This window comes from Triticum urartu, chromosome 5A (genome assembly GCF_056163025.1).
Source record: "Triticum urartu cultivar PI428250 chromosome 5A, HENAU_Tu73, whole genome shotgun sequence".
Classification (NCBI taxonomy): domain Eukaryota; kingdom Viridiplantae; phylum Streptophyta; class Magnoliopsida; order Poales; family Poaceae; genus Triticum; species Triticum urartu.
The window spans coordinates 160,856,094-160,869,226 of NC_141877.1; positions in this window are offsets into that span (position 1 = coordinate 160,856,094).

The window sequence follows — 13,133 nt, forward strand, 5'->3', positions numbered from 1 at the left end:
AGTGGGGACGCATAGTTTCGTCCGCCCATATAAAGGGATAAGGATTTACCTTTTCATCCATGCCTTCTTCCTCCTTTGCTCATCCATTTTCGCACACTCGAGCTCTAGCGCCCAAGTTCGCATTTCCCACCTCGACCTTCTCCAACCATGTCCAGAGCGGGAGGCAGGTGGATGGTCTCCTCCATCTCGGAGGGACACATCAAGAAGCTGAGGAGAGCCGGATACCTGCCCGACGACATCGCGCACCGGCTCCCAGAAGAGGGGCAGCTCATCCCCACCCCCAGGCCCCATGAGAGGGTAGTGTTCCTTACCCATTTCCTCCGCGGATTGGGATTCCCTCTCCACCCATTCGTCCGGGGGATCATATCCTACTATGGACTGGATTTCCACGATCTGGCCCTGAACTTCATCCTCAACATCTCGGCGTTTATCGTCGTGTGCGAGGCCTTCCTCCGCATCAAGCCCCACTTCGTCTTATGGCTGAAGACTTTCAATGTCAAGCCGAAGGTAGTAAGTGGCCGCCATGTAGAGTGTGGAGGCGCCATGGTGGGCAAGATGCCCAACGTCACATGGCTCGAGGGCTCCTTCATGGAGACCATAAAGGGGTGGCAATCGGGGTGGTTCTACATCACCGAGCCGCGTGACCCTAAATGGGCAGCGGCCCCCGAGTTCCGATCTGGCATCCCCACGTGGCTCACCTCCTGGCAAGAGAAGGGCCTGTCCTGGGGTAGTTCGGGAGAGCTGACCGGACTCCAAACATGTATTCAAAACATGGTGAACAAGAAGCTCAAACTCGTCAACGTAGTCCAGGTCATGCTCATCCGCCGGATCCTCTCATGCCAACAACGGGCTTTCAATTTGTGGGAGTTCGACCCGGCCCAACACTGAACTCTGAACAGGCTCTTCGACACAACTCACGAAGATGCCTGGAAGGTGCTATTCAAGAGCGCCGAGGTTCCCCCTCCCACTACGGAGGACCGCGGATTCTGCGCGAAGTGCCAAGCCAGCGTGGTAAGCTGTTTTACCTCTCACAGGATACTTGCTTTCCATAGCTTGACTCTATGCGGGATCTAAGCTCCCGTACCTTTGACAGGACTGGCAGGAGACGGCCGGACAGATCGACTGTCCGGCTCCTTTGCCCGAAGGCCCAGCAGATGCTCTCCTGGCGAAGATGCTGACTCCGGCTCCTTACATGGTGTCGGAGAAGACCAAGAAGGCCAAGGGAACCTGAAAGAGTTCCCGACGCCAGGCGTCATCGGACTCACCGTCCGAGGACTCTACGGCGCACTCCTTCCCCGAAGACGAGGAGGCAGAAGGAGATGCTCCCCCTCCAAATGAGGAAGAGAAGAAAAGGAAGGCCGCCCCAACTGGGGAGGCCGAAGGGTCCAAGAAGGGAAGGACTTTCCTTCCGGACAGTTCTACCACCGCCGCTGACGGCGAAGACGAGTGGCTGCCCAGGGCCAAGCCCCTGGGGAAGTCGTAAGTATTCGGATACCAGAGTAACTCATGGCATTCCTTTGTCGCACTGCTTCACCTAACGCCGAATATTATTACGTAGGCCGCCATGAGCCCGTATCAACGTATCGTCGGACGGCTCCCTGGGCTCGTCGGATATGGATAGCGATCTAGTTCCGACCGCCACCTCCCCTCACCCTGCGGACGACGCCGAGGTATTGTCTCAAGAGGCACCGGGTCGAGGGGAGACAGTCCCGGAGGCGCCTCAAGGCGGCCTTCCGGACTCCGGGAGCAGAGGGGACAAGGCCCCTGAGGGCTCCGAATTCGGCCCTCAACCGAACACCGCGCCGGAACCTCCAGTGGTTCCGGACTCGGGCAGGTGGCCTCCTTCCAAGAGGAGCAGGACGCCTGTACCGGTGACCTTTGTCCATCTAGAGGCGCCGGACAATCTGCTGGAAGCGCTTCGCAGTGCTTCCATCTACGAGGAGCACCATACTATTATGAGTGCGGTGGTCCAGAAGGTTCAGTCCGCCAAGAGCGGACTGACTGAAGCCTATGCCAGCCTTCTAACAGGCTTTGAGGTAAGTGTTGAAAATATAGGAAAAATATTACCGCATAGACAGTAGCCCCTGATGCTCTGTTCGGTGTTCACAAAGAAAAGCCGAACAGGGGATCAAACAATATCACAGGAGTCTAATATAAGTATGTCAATATGCATATGCAGGCTTCGCTGCTGGCATCTGCCGGACTGACTGCGGAGGTCGCCGTACTGAAGCAGGACCTTAAAGGGTCCCAGGACGAGCTCGGCCTTGCCAAGAGGCAGCTCGAGGAGAACAAATGTAAGTAATACCTTGTCTATGGATATGTATAGAAAGAATGTGATTGCAAAATGATAGGATCATCATGAATTATCCAGGGGCCACAGCCGAAGTGGCGACCCTAAAGCAAGCGTTCTCTAAGGCCGAAAACAAAGCAGCCAAGGAGCGCACCGAGCGAGAAAAGCAGGAGGCGCGGGTGGGCGAGGTGCAACAAGAGCTCCAAGCTCTTGTGACGAAGCACGAGGCGTTGGAGCTTGACTCAAAGACGTGGGTGTCTGAGCTTGCTGCGGCCCTTGAGAGCGCGAAGAATGCCAAGGCCGAAGCCCAAAGGGCCCTCCAGGAGATTGATGCAATGAAGAAGATAGCGGCGGGTAAGGCATTCTATATGCAAAGCAAGCATGTGAAAGTAAATTACCTGTTACTTACCCGAATCCAAAGCTTTCCAGGAGCATTCGTAGATTTGCCCCGCAACGTGTCCGATGCCGCACAATTTTACTAGGCCGAGGATGGAAGCTCAACAGAGAAGTTGTTCTGGTCTCAGTATACTGGGACCGAACACCCGGTGCTAATGAGCGACCAGCTAAAGCAGCTGGTCGAGCTACACAAGGCGGCCGAACAGGCCATGAAGGGCTTTATAGTCCGGATGTGGCCTGGCGACACCCTTCCGAACAGCTACTTTGGCCTGGTGAGGCGGCTTGTGGATGCCTGCCCGCGGCTGGAGGTCGTCAAGCGATCCGTCTGCATTGAAGGTGCACGCCGGGCTTTCGCCGTGTGAAGTTGCAATGGGTCAAGCTAGATGCCATGAAGTTGATCAAATAAGGGCCACCGGAGGGCAAGGAGCATCGCCACCCCGAGATGTACTACGAGGGTGTTCTAAAGGGTGCCCGTCTCGTAGCGGACGAGTGCATGAAAGATGTAATATTTGAGTGAAACTTGCTCGTGTGATCCTGTATTTATGAAAACTTTTTCATATGCGCTATGCAACGCTTGTTTGAATTTAAAATATTACCTTCTGTTTGGCTGTTTATCCAATCTGAGAGATGGCTAGTCCTCGGCTTCTGCCCCCATGCCGCGAGTGCTGGGGTGTTCGGGATAAACCTGAGCACTCTTGTTCCCATTTTTGGGTCCTTCGAGGGAGGTGCTCAGCACAACGAACAAGGCAACCGGACTAATAATGCTTTATCGCTCTCACTTAGCCATAGAATTCTATAATTTTAAATTTCGGTGAAGCCCCTGGTATTCGAAAGGCCGAATTTGGGGCGGGATACACGCCTTTAAGCCGGACAGGGCCGGCCCCTCGCTCTAAGCGGCATAAGTCTTTAGGGACTCGAAACCTCGCCGAACAGCGACCAGTCTCTTGCCTTATCATGACAGTCAGTTTTAGCTTTCTCTACTGAGGTTCTTAGCCCAGCAGAACCAGGGCACAATCGCAGTAGTTCTCCTAGCGCTGCCTTAGTCGATAGAGCGGACCGTAAGGTACCAAAACATAGGAGCCGGGCAAACCCAACATTTGACCAAAGACATGATTCGAAGCTGATGCATATAATGCTATAAGTTCGGGGTGCCGCACTTGTGAAAGTGTTCGGACTTCTCACACCATTTTGTGGGGTATGTAAGCCCCTGGTGTATTAGCCGTACCAAAGTGTACGGTTGCAAGGCATCATTAATGAACACATATATATATAAAACAAGAATGCAATAATAGTCGTAATGTTATGCATTGTTTATTCAAAAAGGTGCATTAAAGCAGAATGATACAGATAGTGCGATAAGAAAAAAGTAGGACTATGTCCCTTCCAAGGGCAAGCTGAGGAATAGTATTAAAGCAAGTATTTCACTCGTTATCGTAATCCACCTGGGAATTCCGTGGTGTAACGTAGCTTTCTGCCTCCTTGGTTGCTGCATCATGTGTTCGGCAATCATGCTGCCGGAAAGGGTGTCCAGAGATTAAAGTCCTGAAAAAGAGAAAAATAACAAAGCGGGAAGCCCCTAGTGCGGTTTAAGCCGCGTCTTGGGGCGTGCCATAGTTGTGCCCCCCCTCCCCACCTGTGCCCATGGTATTCTTAATGCGTAATTATGTACGCGTGGCACGGATTTCGCTGTTTGGCTGGGACTTGGGTGGGGGCCGCATTGCTACGCGAGCTCAGATCGTGCCATGCGGTCTAGTTGCCGATTACTCCAAGCGTGCTTGAAGGTGTCCGGGTCTTGAAACGCCAAACTGGTGGATTGCCTTGAGAGGCTGCTTTGCGCTTCTGCTGCGAGGGCTGCAGTGTGCTCCTCCGTTCGGAGAGAGCGCTCTGTGTTTCCATTAACTGTAATGACCCCACGAGGTCCTGGCATCTTGAGCTTGAGGTATTCATAATGCGGTACCACATTGAATCTCGCAAATGCGGTTCGCTCGAGCAGTGCATGATAACCACTGCGGAATGGGACTATATCGAAGATTAATTCTTCGCTTCGGAAGTTATCCGGTGATCCGAAGACCACTTCCAGCGTAATTAAGCCTGTGCAATGGGCCTCTACGCCTAGAATAAGGCCTTTAAAGGTCGTTTTTGTGGGTTTGATCCTTGAGGGGTCTATACCCATTTTGCGCACTGTGTCCTGATAAAGCAGGTTCAGGCTGCTGCCGCCATTCATAAGGACTCGAGTGAGGTGAAATCTGTCCATGATTGGATCTAGGACCAGTGCGGCGAATCCGCCATGACGGATACTAGTGGGGTGGTCCCTGCGATCGAAGGTGATCGGATAGGAGGACCATGGGTTGAACTTTGGGCGACTGGCTCCAACGCATATACGTCCCTGAGCGCACGCTTCCACTCCCTCTTGGGGATGTAGGTTGCGTATATCATGTTCACCGTCCGCACTTGTGGGGGGAACCTCTTCTGTCCTCCGGTGTTCGGCTGCCGGGGCTCTTCCTCGTCATTGCTATGTGGCCCCTTATCTTTGTCTTTGGCAATTAACTTGCTGGCCTGCTTGAACACCCAACAATCCCTGTTGGTGTGGTTGGCTGGCTTGTCGGGGGTGCCGTGTATTTGACACGAGTGATCGAGTATACGGTCCCAACTGGATGGGCCCGGAGTGCTTCTTTTGAATGGCTTTTTCCGCTGACCGGGTTTAGAGCCTTTGAATCCGGCATTGACTATCGTATCTTCAGTATTATCGCTATTAATGCGGCGCTTATGTTTGTTGCGACGTGACCTGCTATTGTCGTCCTTGGTATCCGAAGTACCATGGTTCTTTGACCTATTGTTACTGCGAGCCAGCCAGCTGTCTTCTCCCGCACAAAAGCGGGTCATGAGTGTCGTGAGGGCTGCCATAGATTTTGGCTTTTCCTGACCAAGGTGCCGGGCTAGCCACTCGTCGCGGATGTTGTGTTTGAAAGCTGCTAGGGCATCTGCATCCGGACAGTCGACGATTTGATTTTTATTTGTTAGGAATCGGGTCCAGAATTGCCTGGCCGATTCTTCTGACTACTGAATTATGTGGCTCAAGTCATCGGCATCTGGTGGTCGCACATAAGTGCCCTAAAATTTGTCAAGGAATGCGGCTTCCAGATCTTCCCAACAGCTAATGGACTCTGCTGGCAAGCTGTTTAGCCAATGCCGCGCTGGTCCTTTGAGCTTTAGTGGGAGGTATTTGATGGCATGTAAGTCATCACCGCGGGCCATGTGGATGTGGAGGAGGAAATCCTCGATCCATACCGCAGGATCTGTTGTGCCGTCGTATGATTCAATATTTACAGGTTTGAAACCATCTGGGATTTGATGATCCATTACTTCATCTGTGAAGCATAAGGGGTGTGTGGCGCCTCTGTATTGAGCTATATCGCGACGTAGCTCGAACGGGTCTTGCCCGCTGTGTTCGGCCCGGCCGGATTTACTTCTACTGTATCCGGCGTGACGTTTATCATCTCTCATAGTGGCGTGCCCTCGTGATCCGTAGATCGGTCTTGCATGTTTTTCTTTGTCCTCCAATACGTCTCGCAGGTCTGGCGTGTTTCCCCATGCTTTTTTATTTGAATGGCGTCGGGGTGCAGGCTGAGCTTTTGGCTAGAATGCCTCTCTGTAACGGCCACGAGGTGGACGATCAGCCGCGTCATACGCTTCTTCCTCCAGTCGAGGTAGCAACCTGCATTTTGGGTAACTCTTTGAGGGGCGCTCGAGTTTATATTCCTCGGCCGCAAGGACTTCAGTCCATCTGTCAGCTAGCAGATCTTGATCAGCTTGAAGCTGCTGCTTTTTCTTAAGGCTATTTTCCATGGCCATAAGCTGGCACTTGAAGCGCTCTTGTTCGATGGGATCCTCTGGCACGGCGAATTCGTCATCGCCGAGGCTTGCCTCATCTTCGGAGGGGGGCATGTAATTATCATCCTCCGCCTCTCCATCTGCCGCTCTCTCAGGAGGGCTAGCTCCTCCATCCTCCTGCTCTAAATCTTGTTGGAGAGGGTTGTTGTTGTCTTCGGCACTATCCGGAGTGTTATTACCTCCTGTGCCAGTATCACCACTTTTGCTTTGGCGGGACTTAGAGCGGCGCCGTTGACGTCGGCGCTTGGGTTGCTTCTTGGAGGGGTCATCCTCCGCTGTCTCGTCGCCATTGCCTTCTTTGGGTGTATCTACCATGTATATATCATATGATGAGGTGGCTGTCCAGTGCCCTGTGGGCAGTGGTTCCTCTTTGTCTCCCGCATCGTCGTCCATACCGTTGATATCTTCGGAGCCGAAGTCGAGCATGTCGGTTAAGTCATCGACACTGGCTACTAAGTGGGTGGTGGGTGGGCCGCGAATTTCTTCGTCGTCCGCATCCCAGTCCTGCCGGACATAGTTCGGCCAGGATCCTCCTGACAAGGAGAGAGACCTTAGTGAGTTCAGTATATCGCCGAAGGGCGAGTGCTGAAAGATATCCGCGGAGGTAAACTCCATGATCGGCGCCCAGCCATATTCGATAGGAACGGGCGTAGGCGGTTCGGAGGCCGTGGCCGGAGAAGGATCCGACAGTTTAACAACACGGCTCTCGTGCAAGGTAAGGTCGATGTTCGGCTCGATCGCCGCTGAGGGTAAGGCCTCCGTGGCGGGGTCCATCCACCCGTCCATGGACGGCGCAAGTGGCTCCGGATTGAGGGTCGGAGCGGCTGCCGATGCGATCTCCTTAACACTGCCTGATGGTAGAGCTAAATCGTACTCATCGTGACCGCCTGACGCACAAGGCAGAGGCTCAAATATGTCGAATATCAAGTCTCCGCGGATATCGGCCGTGTAGCTTAAGCTTCCAAACCTGACCTGGTGGCCAGGGGCGTAACTTTCAATCTGCTCCAGATGGACACACGAATTGGCCCGCAGTGCAAAGCTGTTGAACACAAATATCTGTCCGGGGAGAAAAGTCTCACCCTGGACTACATCGCTATCGATGATAGTAGGAGCCATCAAGCCTAACGGCAACGACACAGACGAACTCTCAATGAAAGCACCAATGTCGGTGTTAAAACCGGAGGATCTCGGGTAGGGGGTCCCAAACTGTGCGTCTAAGGCGGATGGTAACAGGAGGCAGGGGACATGATCTTTTACCCAGGTTCAGGCCCTCTTGATGGAGGTAAAACCCTACGTCCTGCTTGATTAATATTGATGATATGGGTAGTACAAGAGTAGATCTACCACGAGATCATAGAGGCTAAACCCTAGAAGCTAGCCTATGGTATGATTGTCTGTTGTCCTACGGACTAAAACCCTCCGGTTTATATAGACACCGGAGAGGGTTAGGGTTACACAAGGTCGGTTACAAAGGAGGAGATACACATATCCGTATTGCCTAGCTTGCCTTCCACGCCAAGTAGAGTCCCATCCAGACATGAGACGAAGTCTTCAATCTTGTATCTTCATAGTCTAACAGTCCGGCCAATGGATATAGTCCGGCTGTCCGAAGACCCCCTAATCCAGGACTCCCCCAGTCACCATTTAAGCCGCCATATCACCTCTCAAGATGATAAAGACCCCTGACGATGTGTTACAATATCATGGTGTGACTCAGAACATTGAAGATCCTCCACTTGATTACTTAAAAAATTCATGTGTTGGCATCCGAGCAAGGGCAACAGAAGCTGAAATGGACATGCGACACTGCAGGATGCACTTCGTTATGATAATGCTACACTTCAGAGGAAAGCTCTGCACTTCACACAAATACCTACTGAACACCAGGACAAATAGGAACGTTGCTTTAGAAATTAGTCTTCCGGATCAACTTATGCATATCGCGTCTAGCGATGATGCTAGAATCCGGGAGGCTGCTTAACCCGCCTCCATCGTCGACCCGTCGGAGCCCTGTCGGTCTGCTTGGAGCCTCGCCGGTCTGCCGCTGTTGGCAAGGCTGCTTGCCATTGAGCCACCCTTGGTTTTCAAGCTGGCTTCACCTCTGTCATGCCCCTACCGTGTTGAGCCACCTTGGGCTTGTCCCGCCGCTGCCAGGCTCTGTCTCTGAAGCCTGTCCACACGTGCTTGTTTTTGAGCGCTCCTACTACAGCGGTTTGCTAAGGAAGAAACGATAGAAGATGATAAGGCAGGATGACCAAGTCGAATTAAATAAATGCTACATAGTACCTCTGGTTACTCGCTTCAAATATCAAGGAGCTATTACAAAACTATGCTGCTACTTTTAGTGCCTGGCATCAATCTAGCAATTGGTACATGAAGACAAAAGAACACGGTACTGCAAGCCGGTTGCACAGCCAACCAAAATATCATTTGCTATTCGCCCTATCTATTTAGTACGTAGTAAATTATTTGAGACCAATTACTCTGGTTTGTGGTATTTTTCTCGCAGGACCGCTATTCATCACAAAGGTGTCGCAAAGGGGTATACGCCAACATTATTTTTGCACTAGCGCTTATCCATGTCATGCAGCTTGACGAATATGTGTGCAAGTCGCCGCCCCTGCTACATCAACATGACGTGGCTGACTCGCCCGTCCGCGCGGCTTACCGCGCCTGTGAATTATTCCCTGTCCGCACCGGCTTATAATGCCATGGCCGACTCATCTTTTTGTGCCCATGGTTGACTCGCCTGAGTCCATGCTATCTCTGATACCACGGTCGTCTTTACTGTCCGCCCTGCAGTCCGGTCTATTCCAACAATTTTGGAGCAAATTATATTATAATATCAGCCTCCGTCTGCACCGGATGGCTCAATGGATAGGTGCACAAGTCGCTGCCACTGCAGTTTGTTTAAACTTCAACAAACAATTGGGATGAATCATCAGCTGGATTATTGACACAACTCATACGGGATCATTTATAACCCGTCAAGACTCAACATATTCCAGTAATCCGTTGTTCAACTATATGCTGGTTCATATCACGGTCAAGTATGGAGAGTCTCAAGCCCACTCCTCGAGTAGTCTTAAGACTTGGGGGCTACGATGACATGACTCAGTAAATGTTGCCAATTTGAGCGGATTCAAGAACTCCAGGTCATTGGAGGGAAGATAACTCAGTCCCAAAGGCCATTGCTATATTGATGAAAATTATAGGGCCGTCACAAAATTTCCGGCTTAAAATGAAGGATCCTGGTTTAAAATCCGGCTCAAGAGAAATCTATCTCTCACAAAGCTTTAAGCTCTCAATATCCGTTTTAAAATTCCCATTCAAAAAGAATCTATTTCTTGTAAAGTTCGAGTTCTCAAGAAAAATTAAAGGTTGCCAAAGAGAACTTGCTGCCATGATGCACGGTTCAAACATGGGTATCCTGCCTTATTGGCTTATCATATCATTGGTCACTTGGGGGCTTCCTGCTCATTGAGCATAGCTATGACTACCCTCTTGATTTGGCTATCAAGCCGATATTATCGTTTCATAAGAGCATAGCTCTGGTTACTCCAGTAATCTGGCTATCAAGCCAATATTATCATTTCATAAGAGCATAGCTCTGGTTACTCCGGTAATCCGGCTATCAACCCAGTATTTTTTTTATCGTGAAAGTAGGAAAGGCTCCTACTGTCTTAATATATTAAGATAATAATCAAACTGAACAATGGGTATTTACATGGGGGGAGTCAGGGTACAACTTGCCAACTTTGTGACAAGTGAGCTAAGAAAGCAGAGAGCAACAACTATAGGGAGTGTACAAAGTTCAGCACAAAGAGCTTATGCTCCTCTTTGACTCTATGTTGAAGGAGCCTGAAATCTTTCTTGAATCTATCCAGCCAGGAGTTGAAGGATGGTGTTATTGCTCTAAAATGTTTGTTATTCCTCTCCTTCCAAATGCTGCAGGCTGCCACAATGAATTTCTCTAAGAACATGGGAGTGGGATTATTGTTTTTTTGAGCGTCAACAGCTTACAGTCGGCCATGGAAAGGTTCCCAGTTAATCCCAATCTTAATCCAGCAAAGCTTACTGAATGAACAGGTGAAGATCATGTGTTCCACCGTTTCCTCGATATTCATTCCACATAAGAGGCAATTGTGGTCATCCCCTATGTTATAGTGCCTCCTTTTCAACATGTTCCTCGTATTGAGCCTGTCATGGAAGAGCAACCAGGCTAAGACCTTCAACTCATTGTGCATTTTGATTTCCAAACCCAGCAGAATATCTGGTGCACCTGGACGTCCTTGAAGAAAAAATTATAGTAATCCGTTGATTTGTAGATGGTCTTGTCCCACGTGTAGTGCCAAATGTCTGAAGACGACGTGAATGGCTGTAGCTGAGCCGCAATTGTTTGCATGTCTCTGACCTCCGCAGCACTTGAGGAGTCAAGGGTAGGTGAAACGTTTCTCCCAGTGACGTGATCCCTAAGAAGTCTTTGACAGAAATATCTTCGTCCGAAGAGTGGGAGAAAGCCTGAGGATGGGAGTCTTGAATAATTTTCCCCACCCACATATCTTTCCAAAACAGAGCCGTGCTGCCACACACAATTTTGACTTGAGAAACCCCTCGAAACTTAGGAGTGAGCCTAAGTATGTCCTTCCACCAGAATGAGCCAACCGGTTCAGAAGCATGTGGAATTTTTTGGGCATAATAGGAATCCCATGTGAGTTGCACCCAAGGTATATCCAACTTGTTGTAGAATTTATGCAGGAATTTCAAAAGCAATGCTTCATTCTGTACTCGAAGATTGAGAACTCCAAGTCCTCCCTTATTTTTAGGTTTACAGAACATGTCCCAGGCAGCCATAGAGTTACATTTATCACCTTGTTCAGTCTTTTTGATCCATAGGCATCTGCGCCTAAACTTGTCCAGAAGTTCAATGAGCTTGGGTGGGAAATGTAACATGCACATTGCATAGATGGGAAGCAAGGTAACTGTGGAGTTGAGGAGAGTCAGCTTGCTAGAATGGGACATAAGGGACAGTGTTGAGGACAAGCTTCTTTCAACCTTGCTGACTAGGGGCATGAAGTCATGAATGGTAGGACGAGACGTGCCCAGAGGCAGACCAATATAGGTCAACGGCATGGTACTAATAGTACACTCAAAGATAGCAGCAAGTTGTGTAGCCAGATCCGTCTCCAAGTTTATGGGAATTAATGTGGACTTGTGGAAATTGATTTTAAGGCCGATGGATTGTGCATATTTGGTGAGAATGTCTTTAATAATCAAGGCTTGATGAGGGCAGGCAGGCATGAGCAGGATCGTATCATCGGCGTATTGGACAATAGGGTAGTCCATTTGTCCGGTAGATGGGAAGGGAAGCTGGATTCTGCCCTGCCTATAGGCTTCATTAATGGCAGATTGAAGGAGGTCGGCTGCCAGCACGAAAATGAGTGGAGACAGCGGATCACCCTGTCTGACACCACGCCTACAATGGAATTGTCTGCCCGGAACACCGTTTAGGAGAACTGAGGATCGGCCCGAAGAAAATATTGAATTTATCCAAGACATCCATTTTTCATTAAAGCCCATATGTCTCATAATGTTGATCATGGGATCATGCTCGATGGTGTCGAAGGCTTTGGCGAAATCCACCTTAAGTAGAACGATCAGTCGCTTGGAAGCTTGGCATTGGTGAATGTATTGAAATGTCCATGCAAGGCAATCTTGTATAGATCTTCCACGTATGAATCCATATTGGTTACGATGGATAATTTTTAGAATGATCTTCTACAGGCGGTTGGCCAGGAGCTTAGTAATGAGTTTAAGGCAGCAATTAAGTAGTGTGATTGGCCTGTAGTCATTAACTGTGGATGGGGACACATTCTTCGGGATTAGAGTAATCAGTCCATCATTAATGCTTTGGAGGTTAAGTGTTCCTGCATGGAATTGATCGCACAGCGAGTAGAAGTCATTTTTGATGATCGGCACAGCGAGTAGAAGTGCTTTAATGAAGAGACCACTAAAACAATCCAGACCAGGTGCCCTATCACCTGGCATTTCTTTAATGACCAAGTCAATTTACTCATGTGTGAAGGGAAGAGTGAGGTGATCTAGGTTTGCATTGGGCCTGATTAGAGACGGAAGATCATAATGCATTTGAGTGCGACTAGAGGTGCCTAGTCTGTCCGAATAAGCATGGAAAAGGAGGGCCTCTTTTCCGTTGTGATCTTCCACCACTAGACCGTCAGGAGTTTGTAGGTTAGCAATGTTGTTTTGGTGATATCTATCAGTAGCCATAGCCTAAAAAAACTTTGTGTTTTCGTCACCAAACTTAACCCAACGGATGGTGCACCATTTCTTCCAATACTATTTCTGATAATCCAATAGCCGAAGGAGATGTTTTTTGCTAATCTTGCGGAAATTGTTCTCAGGTAGTGTGAGAGGCCGCTGATTTTCCAGTTCATCCAAGTCTGCCAGGGTTTTATTCATATTCTCAATAGCCACCGAGAGCCGTGATATGCCTTTACTCCAAGCTTTGAGCTCCTGTCGGAGATGTTTGAATTTA